General features: G+C 37.5%; 1 protein-coding gene across 4 annotated transcripts in view; it reads right to left on the bottom strand.

The window, feature by feature from the left end:
* Positions 1-17,208, bottom strand: part of LOC131439043 (palmitoyltransferase app) — a 60,676-nt gene extending 43,468 nt beyond the window's left edge. For 3 of the 4 annotated variants that reach the window (XM_058609566.1, XM_058609568.1, XM_058609567.1), the window contains exon 1: positions 16,370-17,208. The gene's annotated coding sequence lies outside the window, so the exon portion shown is untranslated. The remainder of the gene's footprint in view (positions 1-16,369) is intronic. The other variant, XM_058609565.1, reaches the window with a different exon arrangement.
* Positions 17,209-21,425: the final 4,217 nt, after the last annotated feature.

Below are 21,425 nucleotides of genomic sequence, written 5' to 3'. Positions count from 1 at the left end.
ACAACGACGTCGTTGAAGAGTTTCCATATTTAGCAGCTTGCAGCGAGCATCATACGGTGGAAGATTTATCGGCTCCAGGTCAATTGATAAGGATGCCAAACAATTGAAGCATTCTCCAGTATTGGCCGAACGAGAGAGTAGTAGAGAGCTTTTAAACAGTACGGATCAGAAAAATGTTTTGATATCTTCGTAATAAACCCTAATTGTCGATTAGCTTTTGCAATTACTGCCGATCGATGCAAATTGAACGTAAGCTTTTGATCAAGTAGCACACCTAAATCGCTAAATTGGTGAGTTCTTTGCAGAATAACACTATCAGTGACATAGTCGAATCTTATTGGCTGTTTGGTACGATGGTAGGACATAACCATGCATTTTGAAATGCTCACGGTCAGCTTGTTTCGATGACACCAGTCGACGAATTGATCAAATATTGTTTGAAGGCAAACGCAGTCCTCAGTAGATCGAACGATGAAATAAATCTTTAAATCATCGGCATACGCTAATTTACACCCAGGCCTCAAAACTCGTAATATGTCGTTGAAAGACAGAATTAATAGCAACGGACCTAGATTGCTTCCTTGGGGTACTCCGGACGAGTTAGACAAACTGGAGGATTTAGTTGAGCTAAGCTTAACACGTAGAGTTCTGCAAGTCAAGTATGATCTTAGCCAATTAGTTATACGCTCAGAAATCCCTAGTTTAGATAACTTTGCAAGCAGAATATCATGGTCAATTGTATCGAAAGTCGCTTTAAGATCCGTATAAATTACGTCCACTTGCGCTCCGTGTTCTAAGTGTTCTAAACAAGTTGTTGTGAATTGGAGAAGATTTGTGGTAACTGATCGTCCGGGCATAAATCCATGTTGATCGTTCGAAATATAGCATTTAGCTTTAGCAAGGAGAGCATTGCTAACAATAATTTCAATGCGGCTATGCCTCATCGTTTTTAATGACCTGCTGTCCGACCTCGCTGCCGCTCGTTCGGACTTAACTAAGGGATAGCTACTAGCTTTGGGTTATCCGGGTAAACGCCCGCAGTTAGGCAGAGGGGGGCCCCCCCTACATTCTTACAGAAAAAAACTAGTTATTTTGACTCGATAGCGAACGATTCGTACATTGCCATTGTGTATAATTGTCAGGATAAATAAATGTTACTTGGAAAATACTAGCTGTCATATTTTTTCCGAATGTATTACTTTTGACTCGTGATAATGATTCACAATTTAAAATTTTCAATTCAATAGCAAAACCGAGCCACTGCTGTACATTACAGCAATAGATGCTGACGTAAGTGTAAGTTGCTATCTAATCAAATTTACCAAGAGTTGACGTTATCAAAAGTGCATGTACTAGTAGCACGTATTTGACTACAGCATATCGTTCGTTTTTTTTGACATTGTGATAACTTCACGTACCCCGATTAAAAATCGAAGATACACAGTTTAATATTATTACTACTACTTTCAGAAACACATTTTCGAGAAAACATATTCTTACACATTCATGGAAAACCAATTCTCAACAATTTTTTTTAACTTTCTCATATAGAAAGGATATGCAATTACTGTGAAAACCGACTTTTTAGCCGAGGACCGAAGGGCCAAGTGTCATTCGGCTCAGATCGTCGAGTACGAAAAATATCTGTGTAGATAAGTGAGTGTGTATGTGTGTATACAACGTTTTTTTTTTTTGCACTAGCTTTTCTCGGAGATGGCTGACCCGAATTTCACAAGCGTAAATTCAAATAAAAGATCTCGCAGTCCCATTCAAAATTCATGCATTCAGGGTGGCAAGTGAATTGTCGATTTCAATTTCCCGTTTTTCTCGGTTTTTTTCCGGTTTGCGAAATAAAAATTCTCGGTTTTTGGAATAGGCTCAAATCGCCTCTAAATTCCTTAATTTCAAGCTTTAAACAGATAACCTCTGTCCAAAACAGAACATTATAATAGGCCTGCTAATTAAGAATTGAAGTACTTTTCGGGCATCTCGATGTATGAATAAGAAATAATTATTAACAATTTCCTATCAGACAAAAAAATTTAAATTCTTATGTAATAAAATTCAATTTTTAAATCCTTCCATTTTCGAAATGCAGCATGTTAACGATTTCAATGCGTTGATAAGCAAATAAATCGAGTGATAGCTGTAAAAATGCACGAGATATCGATTTTTTTCCTAATAGGATTCCAAATGCTAGGCATCTCTCGTGGAGTAATCAGAAAAATAATCAGAAAGTATGAGTTGTTCATTATGCACTCTCCGCTGGTTTGTAGCCATTTTTATTTCCAATAGCCAACCGAATTTTTCTTCTATGAGAAATCCTTCTACAATTGATCTGACTCTAATAGATCAATGTATCATTTGTAGTGAACTCATCTACCTATAACACTCAGGATTTCAAATTAAGCAATGATTAGTTCATTTAATTATATATTCTACCACCATAGAACTAATCGATTACGATACAGATCTCATATCAAGCAAGCAATGTAAACCCAATTAAATTGTTTTAGGTTTAATATCGATACAGCCATACATAATATTTATCAGTGTTGATGATAACCGATAATTTGACAGAAGCTGCTCGATATTTATCTATATTGTATACAGCATTTTCAATCCGGTAGAAGATGCGACAAGAGCTCGTGTCTCTCAATGCATGAACCGTGAGAGAATTTTTCTACATTTCTTCGCTCCACTTCATACTCTGAGTATTTCACGGCCCTTAAAAAATATTACAGTCTGATAATGATCGGTGCTGTGAGGAATTCACCAAGAGAGAATCGCAAGTCGACAATTATCACAGAAAATCGAATCCATGATTCGACTTGATGATTCTCATACTAGGTTGCAATATTTCAAAACCCTCGTGTGGAGCATTCACATACATTTTCATAGACACAACTTATACAAAGGTTATATGCACACAGTTAGAATAAGCAGCAATAGTAAAATCATTCTATCGCAGTTATCAACTGCACATATAGAATCGGATCGCGAAACGAGAATACGCGATCGTTTGTTGCTTCAGAGAGAATCCTCACAGCAGTGTGCTAACCTTTGATTCTCAGACAGGTCATCGAGAGAAATTCGCTCTCGTACTGGTGTCTCTTCTATGTTAAATGAACCATACCGGTTTTTTGTTGCTGCGATGATATCCGTCTCTCTTTGATGGCACTGAATCCTGTGAAGAGTTTCTAGAGAGCGTTCTTTGATACGATAAAAGTCATCCTTGATTTTTATCATTACATTATTTAAGTTAGTAGTTCATCAGTTCTTAAAGCTTAAACTAAACTCTATTCTCCTCCATCCGCATCAATATTATGGTCTTGTGATCCTACTATGGAATAGTTAAGGACCTTTGAAAGAAAATTAAACATAGATTCACTGAACAAATCAATCCATATTCTAAATCTTTCTAAGACTCTATATTGGTCCTCAGAAAGCAGTTTTAGCTCTCAAAGAAGAAACTTAAATACTCCCTGCAGACGGTGGATAAGATCAAAGTTGACAATTTTTCCGATTTTGTGAGTCTTATTGACATCTCACAGAAATATGAGCATAACACAAGCATTATCTTAAGATGATATTATTGAATCAAATTATGATGAAATAATGGCAATCATTAGCAAATTTAGAACAAATGAAGGCTCCTAAGAATTTTTAAGAATTTTATTAAAAATTTTCCCTTGAAATTTTGCAATCCATTTTGCAAGTGTGTTAAATACTTCTACAACATAATAAAAATCCAACAGAAGCATCCAAATTATCTCTATTTTTCAAAATGAGCTTTCATTGTGCTCTTATTGATAACAACTAAGAAAGCTCCGATGCTCAATCATTAAAACTGCTGTTAAGCCCTTATCGTTGGACGAGATATGGGGTGTTTGCCCAATTTCCAATGTAATGTTCAACATAGACCCTCTATGGGACAATAAGATGTTTCAACAATTACGATGTTTCAACAATTACTTAATTTCAATTATTACTGAACATCTCGCTCAAACGCCAAAATAGGTATTGTCTCCTCTTGTTGAAAAAAAACATGATGCTAAAAACTGTTGTTCATATTTGAGCAAGTAATATTTTTCCTGGTTTTTCGCTAAAATTCCGATTTTTCCCGGTGAATTCAAATTTCCAACTTTTTCCCGGTTTTCCCGGTCACTTGCCACACTGAGAATTTTGTGTGGATCTGACCTCCGGTTCTGGAATTATGGGGTAAAATAAGCAAACAAATGAAAATTTGTGCACTAACTGAACCGATTTACACAAAATTAGATTCAAATGAAAAGTCTTATGATCACAACGAAAATTCCTGAATTTCGTCTTGATCAGACTTCCGGTTTCGGAATTACATGGTGATTAGAGTAATATTACAATTTCAAATTACTAACTCACTTTTCTCAGGGATGGCGTGACCGATTTTCACAAACTTAGATTCAAATGAATGGTCAGATGATCCTATATAAACCTTCTGAAATTCATCTGGATCCGACTTCCGCTTTCGGAGATAAAGAGTGTTGCACATTTCAAGCAATTATGAAAGAGCAGTGATGCAAAACACGGAAAAATGGGATTACTGTGGGCTCAAATCAGTTCCAATGGAAAGGCCTTGTCAGTTGATGGCCGAAAGTATCCGTTCCGGTTGTACCAGTTCCCGGCTTCCGGTGCCGCAAGCACTGGAAATAGTGGTCACAAACTCTGAAATGGAGCGAACTCATTTTTCTCAGCGATGGTTTGACCGATTTTAACAAAAAAGGTCTTATATAACTTCCGAATTTCATCCGGATCTGACATCCCGTTCCTGAATTACAAGGTGATGAGTGTCAACATTTCAAACCGTCTTATAAAGTGCACCAGTACATACAGTATGTTATTGTTAATAATGGCTTGACACCTTCGAGGCATACTTTGAGCGAGATTTTGCGCGTATTCTTCTGAAAACGACCTTAAAATTTGTGAATTCGGCGAACAAGCTGTTTCAAATTGTGTGGTCGGGTTTTCCCAAGCTCCTTCTTCATTTGAGCCCAAACGTTCTCAATTGGATTGGCATCGGGCGACTGAGAGGGCCAATCGAAGGTCACCTCACCATTTTGCTCCTGTGCCGATTCAAGACGTTTTTGTACATGTTTTTCACTCAACATTGGTTTTTACAAAGTACTCCGAAATTGCGAATCATTTGCGATCAAATGTCTGTGAACAGTTCCGTACGATATATTTAAACCTTTTTTGGTCAATTTCGTCTTTTTCCGACAATACACCAACAGAGCCGCGATTTGGAAAGTTGTCGACATTTTTCACCTCTTTAAAACGATTCACCCACTTAACAGTTCGGCTGAAAAGTTCGTATCGTTTAATAGAAACACACATTTTTTTGCCAAAATTCGTTTTTATTCAGCCTCATTCTTGTTTACGGCCGTATGCGATACGTTCGAAGGTATAGCAAATTCGTATTCCCGTTTACGTTCGAATCAATCACACTTTTAAACATCGTACATGCATAAAAACAACGCCCATCCAACTTTAAACTATCAGTTCTGGTACAGATTTGAGTTGTAAATAAAAATCTTTGATATCATTTGTTATTTGACTTGTTTTTTCACTGATTTTGTATCATCATGTTTGCTTACGTCCGTATCGACCATACGACGAACACATGCTTTCGAACGAATGCGAACAAGCCATTCTTGTTTTCACTCGAACGTGTACGTACGCGATTCCTGTGCAAAAGAAGGATCGGTAGCGCAGGTAGTTTTTTAAGGAAGATTCCAAGCATCAAGGAAGTGGCGAATGCTACATAATAAATAAATATCGTACTCAGGACCAATTTTATTCAAGTCGGTAAATGAAATTTTCAAATTAAACTTCGTGCAAAGTAAAAGTCCGATCAGTATTATCTGCGAAAAATATGTTGCATTTTTCTTGCAATTTTGTCATGTTTTCGATAGCCTACATATTTATTTCATTGGTAAAATCATGCATTTGATATAAAATAAAGCATGTTTACCCATGGCGTATTTTCCATAAAGTACTTAATAGATGCAAAATTGATGCGTAAAAACTTTGAACCTCGCATATATTCAAAGGCTTCCCAGAAAAAACAGCGTTTTACTATATTGCTATGCTTTCTAAATGATTTATGCAAAACACAAATTTATGATTTGATTACAAATCACCTTTAGATTCAAAAATAATTTTGTTAGAGATCGGTTAAACGTTTTTCAATGTGTTCGAACGGTTGATTCGCAACATTAAACTGACGAATCGAAACCACGTTCGAAAGTACCCGTTCGTCGTATTGCGGATACGGACGTAAACAAGAATGAGGGTGATTATTCAACATAATTGCCATCAGAGGCGATACAGCGATTATAGCGATCTTCCAACTTTTCGATACCATTTTTGTAGTACGATTTGTCCTTTGCCTCAAAATAGGCCTCAGTTTCAGCGATTACCTCTTCATTGCTTCTAAATTTTTTACCAGCGAGCATTCTCTTGAGGTCTGAGAACAGGAAAAAGTCACTGGGGACCAAATCTGGAGAATACGGTGGATGAGGGAGCAATTCGAAGTCCAATTCGTTCAATTTCAGCATGGTTTTCATCGACTTGTGACATTGTGATTGTGAGCTCACGCGGCACCCATTTTGCACAAAGCTTTCTCATATCCAAATATTCGTGAATAATATGTCCAACACGTTCCTTTGATATCTTTAGGGTGTCAGCTATCTCGATCAACTTCACTTTACGGTCATTGAAAATCATTTTGTGGATTTTTTTCACGTTTTCATCGGTAACAGCCTCTTTTGGACGTCGACTGCGTTCATCGTCTTCGGTGCTCATATGACCAGTGCGAAATTTTGCAAACCACTTACGAATTGTTGCTTCGCCCGGTGCAGAGTCTGGATAACACTCATCAAGCCATTTTTTGGTATCGGCGGCACTTTTTTTCATCAAAAAGTAGTGTTTCATCAACACACGAAATTCCTTTTTTTCCATTTTTTTTCACAATAACAAAAGTAGCTTCACTCAAAATGCAATATCTCACAAACTAATAATCAGACAGCTGTCAAATTTATACACGTATCTTTTGAAGGTTGGTACTAACTGAAAATGGTATGGATTTAATTCTAGTGGCGCCTTCTCATAGAAACGATACGAACTTTTCAGCCGATCTGTTACTCACAAACTGTTTCGACTTTTTCATGTATTTCGCCGCGACAGCTTGGGTCATTTGGGGACCTGTGCGAGCACAAAAAAACTGTTCCGAAGCGTACGCGGTACTTATTTTGGAAAAATGCTGAAATCAAATTATAAACAATTGTCAGCTAATTTATTCTCGCATTGTATCAAAGTAGTGTTCCTCTGTGTTAAAAAAAATATCATTACTTTACCGATCGCGAGTAATCGTGACCACGCTCTTATGTAACAGACTGTACATGCGAAAGAAGAAAACACAACATAGCCTCTACGGATGAAACATGCTGTGTGTGATGTTTGATTTCGTACAAGCGATAAAGAAAACGAAAACCAACACTGGATCTTGATTTTGAAAACATGAGCGAGGCTATCGGCAGCAAGCACACATGAGTCCGAGTTTTCAACCGTTTTGAAGAAAACAGAATCACGGCACAGGGACGAATGTCTGTTACTGGTGTGTGATTTTTGTTGAATACGGTGCTAAGGTAAATACAGCATAAAGAAAGATAAAAATGTCTGAATATAGCTGACGACACAAAAAAGTATGAAATTTTCGAATCAGATTGTAAAATTATTCGAACTTGTAGGCCTGGCTATTTAATGGCCCTAAAAACTTACTGCAATTTCGACAGTCTCCCGATTGCGGTTTTGGAAACAGTTATTCAAAATGTCCAATACACCACTAAGTAAATTAAAACAGATTTTCTTTGGGAAAATACTCGAAAGCTTAGATAGCTGTGAAAACACTAACAGTCCAAATGATTTTTTTTTCAAATTTAGTGATTGCTTTGAACTGAATTACTCAAGATACTCAATCTTTCAAACGCTAGTTAACTCTAAGTTAGGGCGATTCCACTGAAAATCACGACTTGTTTTATAATAAATTTAATTTTGATATTTTTTATTTGGCTTAAATACATATTGCATACGCTTACATAATCAGTTCTTAAATTTGACATTAGCCTTAGTTTTGACCAAAGCAAAAACTTCATTGAAGTTTTCGTAAACATATATCGCGAAAACGGTTGAGCCGATGGATTTGGTGTCTTTGGCGATGTTTCAATTGGGATTATATGGAGAATTTAGGCACTGTGAAAACACTGTTATTTTTAATTTATTTCAAAAATGAAACTTTTAAATCGATCAACTCAAAGATAATTTGGTTTTATTTTCTATTTTCATAACATTGAATCAAAAAATTATTTGAAATTTTTTTCTGGGTTTACCGGTCGGGCAGTTGAATAGCGCAGATTCTAAACCGGGCCCATTTATGGATCCAGGATATACAATCTCAATTCTTCGTCAGACGAACTAGTCTATGTTGACCAACTGAACACTGGCGGCCAGGAATCCTTTCACCATGTGTAAATTCGTTGTTGAAATATTTAAAGAAGATATTTAATAGAAATTATACTTACTAAATATGGCTTGATGGTGTACTTAATCTATAATCTTGGAAGAGGAAATAAATATATGTTTTGCATAGTAGAATATGAGTGATGATTGATTAGTGAGTGAATCATTAGTTTGGATCTAAGTAAAAGTGTCGAATGTCTGAGAAAGCGCCAAGCATACTACAATGTAATCTAAGAGAGAGCTACTTTCAACAAGCAACTAAACAATTATGTGCGGATGTTTCGGGCGCTGTTATCCACTTCATTTGCGGTTCCAAGAGGTAACAAAGAGTACACGATTCGGTGATCATATAAAGAGATCAAATTTGATTAGTAGATCACTTCTCTTCCTTAGATCAAAGTGTAGTATTTGTTGTAGCATGGACAATGCCTGACAAGTTTGGCACACTCAGAAAGATGAACATATCCATTTTACTGCTCTCATTCTGTGTATTGTTTTCTTTTCTTGTCAGACATTACCCATGGCACCATTAGTGTGCATTCTTCTCCATTGAGTAAGGATACAGACAAGCCCTGGGACCGCGATAGTATCATTCAATCTGTCTCAAGGTTGTGCTAACGCCCAGCGAATCAAAAAATTATTTGAAAAATATTCCAACAATTTTCTAAAATCCACCTGTTTTTTTAACAATAACTAGGAGGTCCTCTTTGGAGGATGTCGGAGCGTCTGTACTCCATGTTAGGAGCGGCTTCAAACAGCGTCTGTTCTGGTATCCAGTGGCTGAGTGTGAAATGCTGCATCCCGTCCAGCTAAATCCAAGGTGGCAACCCCACCAACGGGATCGTCCTAGTGCTAGTTGGGACGTTAAACAGAGCAAGCACGATGATCCTCCGGCGAGACAGGGGGTTGGCGTAGGCCTAATAAGCCGCCCGTAAAACATCTATTACGATTAATACAGGAGAGAATACGACCCGGAACATTCGGCACGCGTCGAAATAAGGACTACGATTGGAAACTTGGAACATGGAATTGCAAGTCGCTAGGTTTCGCAGGCTGCGACAGGATAATATACGACGAACTAAATCCTCGCAGCTTCGACGTCGTAGCGCTGCAGGAGCTTTGTTGGATGTGACAGAAGGTGTGGAAAGGCGGTCATCGAGCGGCTACCTTCTACCAAAGCTGTGGCACAACGAACGAGCTGGGAACTGCAGGGTTGTTACGAAAAATTTCAAAATCAAAACGCGCGAAATCCGCGCGAAGTCGAACACTAAAACGCGCGAAATCCGCGCGAAGTTGAAAACTGAAACGCGCGATATTCGAGCGAAGCGTTAGACAACTATTTTTATGCAGGTGATACTTTACGCAGTACTTGAAAATTCACTTAAATATAATTTAAAAATCTGCATAAGTTTGTCATATGAACACAATAAATAAGTCCGCATACAGCACGTCACTTCGAAAAACCCAACGAAAACGATTTCATTTTTATTCTTCATCTTTTTCGATGCCCTTAGTTAAGGAGCAAGACTTTTTGCAAGCGTATGAGTAATGTCAACAATATGTGCGTAAAAACAAATTCCGGCGCTTCTTTTACTGATTTTAATCAATAAATCTTCCATATGGTTGAAAAATAAACCAATCAGTTCATTCTACTTAAAATTGCAATTCAAGAAAAGTGTCTTAGTCTAGAACTCTTCGGTTTTCCTTAAAACTGCTCGAGAAAAATTATCTCAGTTTCAGCTTACTTCCACTGACACATTTGATTAGCAACAAACACATTCCTATATGGATTTCCTCTTGCAAAATTTTTTTTCGTAGCTTCTACAAGTGAACCCGTAAAATAGGAACCTTTAATTTAACATGCGAGAGGCAATGGAAATGGCATGTTGTCGTAAAACTATTTATTTTTCCGGAAAACTACTTTTTTAACAGAAAATATTTAGTTTTGCTTATTTTGTGTAGCGCAATCTAATACAAATGATTTGAAGCAGTGATGCCAACTTTTTTATAAGGGAATTAAAATCTATATTCATAAAATGTAAGCAATTTTCCATCAAACGTTGGTGAGAAATTGTTCAAAGCTGAAATATCATACAAAATGTCAGGTTTAACATTCATTTGAGAATAAATTATTGTTAAAAAAAATTGTTTGAAACTCAATCCTGCAAGTTACTTTAAGAAACTCGTTGCACTGCATTTATTAATCTATAACAAACGTACTGAATAAATTGTACGTAATACACAAGTTAACTTGGTTTATTCTTGATCCTTAATTAATACTCTCTGATGTACGGAAAATGTTACAGTAAAAATAAAAATGCTTACACTTGTGATTTTAAAAGAAGTGAAACAGATTTCATCGAAGATATTTTTTTTTGTTTCGACTTTTTTTTGCTCGGCAAACATTTCCTTCTTGGTAAGAAGAATTTTTAGGTAAACCACATCGGGATGATCTGATTCACTCTTTTTAATATCAGTTTCAATTATAATAGCGTCTTCTTCTGCTGAAAGATTTTACTCTGAATGTCTGAGGAGGAAATCATCTTTTATTCTTTTATTTGGATCAGGGAAAAGCTCACTGGAATTAGTTTCTGTCAAACTTGTTCTCAAGTAGGCATAAAAACTCCTCATCTTTTGCATCAATAGATCAAAATCATCCAAATGATACATTTGCTTAAATCTAGTGCTTCTATAGTAACTACATCTAATGAGACAGTAACATGAGAAACGATTTCTTGATAACATTACGTAATAAATGAAAGTCGAAAGAATTGAAACATTTGTTAAATATGCAGCACATGCTAGCAATGGGCTCGTTATATCCATAATTAGTTCTAACATAGGGAATCCGAAAAAATAGGAAAACTACGATGTCGAATGTCAAATTGTAACAATTGAAAGCTCTATGTGCTCTTTAAAATTTAACTTGGTTTCCAGAACACCCAGGTCCTTAACAGACGATGCGCGTTCGAGAACAGTTTGTGGCATATTGTAGTCGAACTTGAATACAGACTTTTTGCTACACAAAGAGACGACGGAGCATTTAGTGGCATTTAAACCATTTAGAAATATGAAATACGAAAGTCATCAGCGAACGATAGTTTCTTACACTTGATCGAAAAATTTAGATCGTTGATACAATAAAATTATGAACGGTCCAAGGTGACTTCCTTGAGGAACTCCAGATGTAACAGCACTTGGTGAGGTTGTACAGGCTCCTTTTTTCACTATCATTTCATTACCAGTTAGATATGATCGAAGCCAATTAAAAAATTATCCATTTAATCCCAGTCTACTTAACTTGGAGATCGTTATGTGATGATTGATTTTGTCGACCGCAGCAGGGGAAGTTGAAAGCTTTGGCATGGATCCAAGCTGAGTCTCTGATATGTAGTCAGAGCAACTATGTGTTATAAAATCCAGAACTATAATTTCAAACAGCTTCGATACAGCGCACAAAGTAACAATTCCAAGGTAGTTGGATACTATACCCTTATTCACATAGGATTTCTTCCATATTTCAGGACAAATTCCAGAACGCAAAAAAACAAACTATTAGAACACTTTCTTATCACCACGAATGGAATCCCAGAACTTCTTCGTTTCTTTTATTATCAGACTTCGCTTCGTAGGCATGTCGTGTAATTTTTGCTTTAAGAATTCGATTTTTATCATACACAAAATTTGTTACTATATTATTGAAGAATCGCATTCCATTTATTACGTTCTTTGCATTATTGAATGTATTATCACTGAGACGATATCTTCCATCTGACATCAATATCCTTGAGTGCAAAATGTTGAAATAGCAACTTGTATCACTCGAGATCGAAAAGCATAAAATCGAAATTATGTCCACTGAAGTAAACATTGGCTAGAACCGCCTTCTAGTAAATTTTAGTTTTATCAAGGGAAAATTCGGTCAACTCGACCAATTGCTGAAACGTTCGCCCATCTTTAATTGTTTAGGGTTTCATAAAACTCACAAGTTTCAAAAATTTGCAAAGAATTTTGTGGAATGATGTTTTTTGAAATTCGCGCGAAATCCGCGCCATAGCATCAAAATCTTAGCAGAAACCGCGCCAAATCCGCGAAAATCGCGAAATCCGCGAAATCCGCGCGACCGTAACAACCCTGGAACTGGCTTTATAGTGCTGGGCAAGATGCGTCAGCGAGTGATTGAGTGGCAGCCGATCAATGCTAGGATGTGTAAGTTGAGAATTAAAGGCCGTTTTTTCAATTACAGCATCATCAACGTGCACTGCCCACATGAAGGGAGACCCGATGACGAGAAAGAAGCGTTCTACGTGCAGCTGGAACAAGCATATGACGGCTGCCCACGCAGAGACGTAGAAATTGTCATCGGTTACATGAATGCCCAGGTAGGAAGGGAGGCAATGTACCGACCGGTAATCGGGCCGAACAGCCTGCATGCCGCATCGAATAACAACGGCCAACGGTGTGTCAACTTTGTGGCCTCCCGAGGAATGGTAGTCAGAAGCACCTTTTTTTCCCCGCAAGAATATCCACAAAGCCACCTGGAGATCACCTGACCAACAGACCGAAAACCAAATCGACCACGTTTTGATCGACGGAAAATTTTTCTCGGACATCAACAATGTTCGCACCTACCGCAGTGGGAATATAGATTCGGACCACTACTTGGTTGCTGTATGCATGCGCTCAAAACTCTCGACGGTGGCTACCCAACGTCGAAACCGAACGTCGCGGTTTAACATCGCGCGGCTCCGGGATGTTGGAGTAGCCCAAGATTACGCGCAGCAGTTGGCAGTGGCACTACCAACGAAAGAGCAGCTTGGTGCAGCTACTCTTGAAGATGGCTGGAGAGACATCCGTTCTGCCATAGGTAGCACTGCATCAGCAACGCTAGGTACGGCGGCTCCGAACGTAAGGAACGACTGGTTCGACGACGAATGTGAACAGTTAGTGGCCGAGAAGAATGCAGCTTAGGCGAGTAAGCTGCAACACCGGACGAGAGCAAACGAGGAGCGATACAGACAGGCGCGGAACAGACTAAACTCGGTATCCCGTAGAAAAAAGCGCCAACAGGAAGACCGAGTTCGCGAAGCGATGGGACAGCTGCCGGTCCCAGACCTCCAAGAAGTGGAGGAGGTGGTAAGCCGGTTGAAAAATAATAAGGTCGCTGGCGTTGACCAACTACCAAGCGAGCTACTAAAACACGGTGGTAATGCACTAGTGAAAGCACTGCACTGGGTCGTTACTAAGATCTGGAAGGACGAGATTTTACCGGAAGAATGGATGGAAGGAATCGTGTGTCCCATCTACAAAAGGGCGATAAGCTGGAATGCTGCAATTACCGTGTGATAACTCTGCTGAACGTCGCCTACAAGGTACTCTCCCAAATCTTATGCCGTCGACTTTCACCGACTGCAAACGAATTCGTGGGACAATTTCAGGCAGGATTTATGGGCGAACGCGCTACCACGGACCAAGTGTTCGCCATCCGCCAGGTGTTGCAAAAGTGCCGCGAATACAATGTGCCCACACATCGCTTATTCATCGATTTCAAATCAGCCTACGACACAATCGATCGAGAACAGCTATGGAAAATCATGCACGACTACGGATTCCCGGACAAACTGATACGATTCGTCAAGGTTACGATGGATCGAGTGATGTGCGTTGTTCGAGTATCGGGGATAAACTCGAGTCCCTTCGAAACTCGCAGAGGACTACGGCAAGGTGATGGCCTTTCTTGTCTGCTATTCAACATTGCTTTGGAGGATGTGATAAGAAGAGCGAGAATAGACACGAGTGGCACGATTTTCAGAAAGTCCGTCCAGCTACTTGGTTTCGCTGATGATATTGATATTATAGCACGCAACTTTGAGAAGATGGAAGATACGTACATCGGACTAAAAGCTGAGGCCAAGCGGATCGGACTAGACATCAATGTGTCAAAGACAAAGTACATGAAAGGCAGGGGCTCGAGAGAAGATAACGTCAGCCACCCATTACGAGTTCTGATTGGTGGTGATGAAATCGAAATGGTCGACGAGTTCGTGTACTTGGGCTCACTGGTGACTGCCGATAATGACACCAGCAGAGAAATTCAGAGACGCATATTGTCAGGAAATCGTGCTTACTTTGGACTGCGCAGGACGCTTCGATCGAGCAAAATTCGCCGTCGTACGAAATTAACTATCTACAAAACGCTGATTAGACCGGTTATCCTCTACGGTCATGAGTCCTGGACAATCCTTGCGGAGGATCAACGCGCACTAGGTGTTTTTGAACGGAAGGTGTTGCGGACCATCTTCGGCGGAGTGCGGATGGAAGACGGTACGTGAAGAAGGCGAATGAACCATGAACTGCACCAGTTGCTGGGAGGACCAACCCTCGTCCAAACGGCCAAGGTCAGGCGGTTACGGTGGGCCGGGCATGTTGTTAGAATGTCGGAGAACAACCCGGTTAAAATGATTGTCGATAATGATCCAACCGGTATAAGAGAAAGAGGCGTGCAGCGGGCAAGATGGATCGATCAAATTGAGGACGATCTGCGGACCCTTCGCAGCTACCGAGGCTGGCGGCGAACAGCCATGAACCGAGTTGAATGGAGACGCCTCCTGTATACAGCAGAGACCCGCGTGGTCTACGACTGAGAGAGTAAGAGTAAGTAAGTTGACAGTATTTAAATCAATTTTTCAGTGTCGTGTACAGAAACACGCTCTTGAAATTGAACATTTTATACTTATGAGCCTTTAATTCCGAAACCGGAAGTCGTATCCGGATATGCTTCAATAGGTTTTTTTGGGTTTTAATTGAATCGAAGCTTGAAAATTGGTCAAGCGATCTTTGAGAAAATCGAATGCACTTTTTTCTTTTTTTCTTTTTTGAGCAGTTTACCCCGTTACTCGGGAACCGAAGGTAAGATCCGAATAAAATGCAATAGCATAGCAATAGCCTATGTTCGAGAGTATATTTTCACAGTGAGTGTAAAAATAGACAGTTGTGATGAACGCGAACCTACTAAAAGAATGTTCTTAAATCTGATTCGGTAGTCATATGAAAATGGATACAGGATCGATCAAATTGAAAGATTTACAGCAGTTATCAGAGTGAGCGCGAGAAGCTAAGCCGAGCCGATAGCTGACATTAGAATGTGCAAAGCGAAAAATGTACTTACAACCAATTAAAGGAATCTTGTTAGAGTGGAAGCTGAGTCTAACAGATCAGATTTCTCGATTTCATGACCCTCTTACATAACCCCTTTCGAAGAGATCCGAAATATTTTGTTATGAGGCAAAGTCTTGACATTACATTCCTTTTGTGGAATTTGGCCTTTCTGTTTCAACAGACTTCGCAGCCGATTCTTAGGGTACAGAATCATTGCATGACTAGTACTACGATCCTACTGACACTATGAATCCTTACAGGTCGGGGCTCGAACATATGACAACTGGCTTGTAAGACCAGCGCCGTATGCATTGAATCGCCAAACTGGGACATATTTTGTTATAATGAAGAACAAAGGAAATTAAAATCTCGAATTTCCATACCCCTTAAAAAAGTACGGGCCCAGAGCCCCGTTTCCATCATTATTGATTCGATTAAAAACCTAGGTTCATGGTAGAATGATTTTGTAGATAGAAAATGAAACATAAAACATGTTTCAAGGTGTCCATCGTGTGCCATTTCTTAAGCATTTTGGTAAAGATCCTAATTTAAATGCATCCATAAAAAATTTGTGATTACAAGTTGGTATGTAGAATTTATTGAATTTAATTTTTATGTGTAATACATCAAAACACCGATAACTACAAATACTTACGAAGGTTACAACATATCTACAGAGCCACAAATAAACAATCAAATCTAGGCGTTCTTTCCGTACAAAAGCTAAACCAGAATGATTTTTTTCGTTTTTCTCCTGATTTTTTTAAGCTCACGCAGGTTGGCTAACAAAATCGAGAATAATCAGCTTTTTTTTATACTTCATTTCAAACTTCAAACGCACACACCACATTAAAAGCCAACGAAAACACTTTGATGCATCAGGTAAAACCACACTACTTCATGTTCGATGCTGAATAATTTTAGCTATTTCCTTTTTCAGGTGATTTCATCATTTCACGGCCACATATTTAATACATTTTGATTGCCACCGAAGCACTGCGATTGCCAAAATTATCAATTTTTTCACTCGTTGGCAACACCCAGCGACAAGTTGATCCGTATGCGGAGACACCTTCAAAACAGTTTCCCTTTATTATCGAGTTTCTTCTTGCTGGACGTCTTCAAGTAATGTTCAAAACAAAAAAGTAACATACACATTCAAATATTATCTTGTTTGCACACCAGAAAACTGATCGTTTATCCTTCAACGCGTATGCGACATGCCCATAAAAATTAAAGGTGCCCAAACTTCGTCACCATTTTCTAAAAAAAATGAGACCACTTTGGAATTTTCACTAGCTATCCTTCTATTGATAAAAGTTCACTGCATTAGATTATAATTTAGACGACAATATGTATGTCAACGATAGAAAAGTATCAATAATGCACCACGAGAAAGCACATGTAACGTAGTTTTATGTTGATTTTACATCATACATTAAACCTTCAGCAGCCAAAATACATCGAGCACAAAACCAACCACGCACGGAAAGCTTCCTACAATGACTGAAGCATACAGAGAGAAACGCAACTTGCTACAACTTATACACAGAGAAAAAATAGATTGCTCGAAACAACAAAAAGGTTATTGGCAATTTGAACTTTCTTTTACATTTTGAACTTCCCTTTCTATTTGTAACCGAAATCTTTTTTTTAATTTAGAACTAGCATGCATTTCTTTCAGGTGACATATCAATGATAGCATGTAGAAAAATTGATTGTCGCCTTCGTAAACCAAACATTGTTGAAGCATTTATAACTTAGTAATTTATAAAAAAATTTATCTGAGTGTACGGCGAATAAAATCACGAGGAATGAAATAGACAGCAGAACGATCAAACACTGCACGGAGAAATTGTGGGCACAGCGCAAATTCAACCTTTCCACAATGTACCCAGTGGATTTTGTCGACTCGCATCGGTACAGCATTACCGAGTGGACGTCACCTGGATAGCGCGACATTTGTTTACTCTGTATTAGCTTTAACCTTAAGGTCATTCCTTCCGTCGGGCCTGAAAATTCTGACCCGTTAATCGGCAACGGCAGTGAGAAATACAAACGACTGAGCAGTAATCAAGGGTTGAACATTTGTTGAGAATTTGTCAGGACTCACTTTCATACGGTTCACTTTACACCGCTCAGCAACTTTCGTCGGTTTTCAATGCTAAACATACTGACATACAGCTCAATAAAACAAATAATGCAATTCACATTCGATTCGCCTCTGATAGCGAGGTAAGAAATTTCGCAGCTAGCAACAACAATAAACATTAGTTAATGTATGGAAACGTGAAGTACAACACACCGGTGTATGTGTAAGATAGTACAAAGTCTGCGTGCATGATCTCTTTCTAAAGTCTGAGAGAAATTCATTGGAAACAATCTGTCGTAATACGGAGCAATTCTCTCCATCGAGAAGGAACAATGAAAGAACTTTTTACCCGGTGTTCAGAAGCGCATGCGTTAAAAACGTGCACCGCTTAACGGAACCAATTTTATTTTATTTGACCTTCATATGTAAACAGCACTTTAATTTAATATGCTTTTTTATTTCAATACATAGCCAAAGAGATTTATTTCAAGAATTCATGTGCAAATTCACTAAGATGCGAGATAAGATTATTTTTCACTTAGCTTTCATGTGTTTTTCCTTTGAATATGATGTGTTGTGCTATTGAATCGAACTACCTGTGTTATACAATTCATTTTCTAGTGAAAATGAGTACAGCACAAATGTATATGCAAAACAATTAAATCGGCCAACTCTGTTTCAATTGAATTCTATGTGGAAAACAATGTTACATTCATATGAAATGCATATAGAGAGGTAACGATAAATCTTATCGTTTTGATGTGCATTTCAGATAAACGTAGCATGATTTCCACTAAATATGAACAGTTTTTACACTCATTTTATGAATTAAGTGTATATTTTCATGAATTGCAAATGTTCTCTTTCATGTGTTTCATGAATTTCATGATTGCATTGCTGATCGGTGTAAATTGAACCGTATGAAAATGAATCCTGACGTTTACCGTGGAGCAATCCTTACCAACTATCAAGCTACAAAAGTCGTGGGCTACTACTATTCGGTATCAATACACTACAAGCTCGACGAGAAGTTTTATTAATAGCAGATGTTTTGAATAATAATATTGGCTACCCCGCTTTGATGGTCTTTAATGAAGTTTAATCTGCGTAATTAATATCAACGTCCGACCTCGTGCTCTTTGCAACAGCGCATTTCTTCGACTTCTTTCACAACGTACTAACTATGATGCTACCAATGCTGTTATTGCCTTGCAGAACAGATCAATCGGTTATTGTTTGGATTTGACTGTATTCTGTATTAGAAACTATCATTGGGACCATATTGTGTCTGTTTATTATACTTAAATAAATAAATAGGCAATTTTCGAAAAAAATTGGTGAACATTTTTCCATTAATTTGCACATTTTATCCTGCAATTCCGGAACCGGATTTTGGATCAAGATGAAATTCAATAGTAGGCTATGAGACTATAAGACCTTTCATTTGAATCTAATATTGTGAAAATCGGTACAGCCATCACCGAGAAAAATAGAGCAATATTTATTCCACATTTTGGTGCATATTACCCTGTATATCCAGAGCTGGAAGTCGGATTGAGATGATATTCAATAGCAGTCTATTGGACTATAAGACTAGGGGAGAGTCGCTCAACACAAACTATGTTGTTTCTCTAAAAAATACGTAATATACTGTCAGCCTAAATGTGCCACTCTGTGCTCCAATTTAAAAAGGAAAAAAATGGAAACACCTTTCTGGCACAATCAAAAGTGAGCCTGTGTGTGCCGCAAACCTGCAACTGGACTAAAACGAAAGTACCAATATTGAGAAATGTATCAATGTATTGTGTTAATGTGTGATTGGCACACTGCTCTAAGTGACCCGTCCCTTGTTATAAGACCTTTCATTTGAATCTCAGTTTATGAACATCGGTTCAACCATCTCCGAGAAAATTTGGTGCATATTTTGATAACATATAAACATATACTCTCTTCAAACAAAAATCGAATGGTGTATAGACACAGACTAACAGACATGACAGTATGAGTAAATTCTTATAAAAATAATTTTTCGTGATGCACTAGTTCCACCTATATTGTACTGCGCGAACTATTTACTATCTGTATACCCCTTGTGTTATGTAAAAGTTTTTTTACTAGTTGGTTTCCCCTCGTTTGTCAACACCGATCAGCTGCTTGCAGGGATGCCTGATTTCATCAAAATATTTGAAATTGAATCGTCACAACAAATTATTGGATTACGTTGATAACATATTTAACTTTTTCGCGATGTTGGAAGGTAGCCGTTTATTTGACTCAATGTTGTTCATCTAGACTATTTTTTATTGTGTTGGTAGTTTTCACTCGAAATTAAGTAGTGGCAGACCAGAAGCAAGTAAATATTGTAATAAAACGGGTTCGATTTTGTATTGCGTTGGAGGATGAGAAGTAGGCACAATTATGTATATAGTTTTGGCAATATGTATTAAATCTGAATCCTGCATGAAATTCGCATGGACGTATACAAATCAATACATTACAGGTAATTCTGTATGAACGGCAACTCTGTTGGTAAATGAAAAAATTAAACACAGTCTAGATTACAGACATGATGTTTTTGATAGGGTTACGTGGCGCCATCATGACACATGTGAGTACTGTCCCAAATAAAGGAATTTTCGAAATGACCGTTAAGATGATTTAAGAATCGAATTTGAGTGTCCTGTCTGTTAGTCTGTGGTATAGATCCACAGTGACTGCATAGCCTATATATATATATATATATATATATATATATATATATATATATATATATATATATATATATATATATATATATATATATATATATATATATATATATATATATATATATATATATATATATATATATATATATATATATATATATATATATATATATATATATATATATATATATATATATATATATATATATATATATATATATATATATATATATATATATATATATATATATATATATATATATATATATATATATATATATATATATGGGAAAATTGAAATATCAAAATCCAAACTTGATATGAACACAGAGAACAGACATTTAAGTGAGAAAGCATCCTGCTGTATGAATGTTGCAATCAAGTTAAATAACTAACGAATATTCAAACCACAGACTAACAGACAGGATACTCAAATTGGATTCTTTAATCATTCAAACGGTCAAGAATCAAGAGGTTTCCACGTTTACCACTCAACTCTTTGCATAAAATAATACCCGAAACTTTCGACTTTAAACCAGAACTGTGAATTCCAAGAAAATGTTTATAATCACATCACAATAATCGAAAAATAAAGTAAACAAAGAGAAACTGTCACTTGCTCTTACGGCCTTCTGAAAAATCAACCGAGATATATACTTTGATTGACTGTATGGTCACCCTAAGCGATATCATGATGAACATTACAATTAGTCCTATATGCGAATGATAGTTCTACTTTGATAATTTGCCTTTTCAAATGTTATTACATAATCCAATCTTTATCAATAATTTTTCAGGTCTAATCGAAAGATTGTGGTTTCAGTCATATTTTAGAAAAGAATTAGAATAAAATGTTTCCAATAGTACAACTATAATCGAAAGAAAAATTAAACTTAGAGAAGCTGCTATAT

This window comes from Malaya genurostris, chromosome 3, assembly GCF_030247185.1.
Source record: "Malaya genurostris strain Urasoe2022 chromosome 3, Malgen_1.1, whole genome shotgun sequence".
Taxonomy (NCBI): domain Eukaryota; kingdom Metazoa; phylum Arthropoda; class Insecta; order Diptera; family Culicidae; genus Malaya; species Malaya genurostris.
The sequence above is the reverse complement of the archived record's forward strand: the minus strand, read 5'-3'. Positions and strand labels throughout refer to the sequence as shown.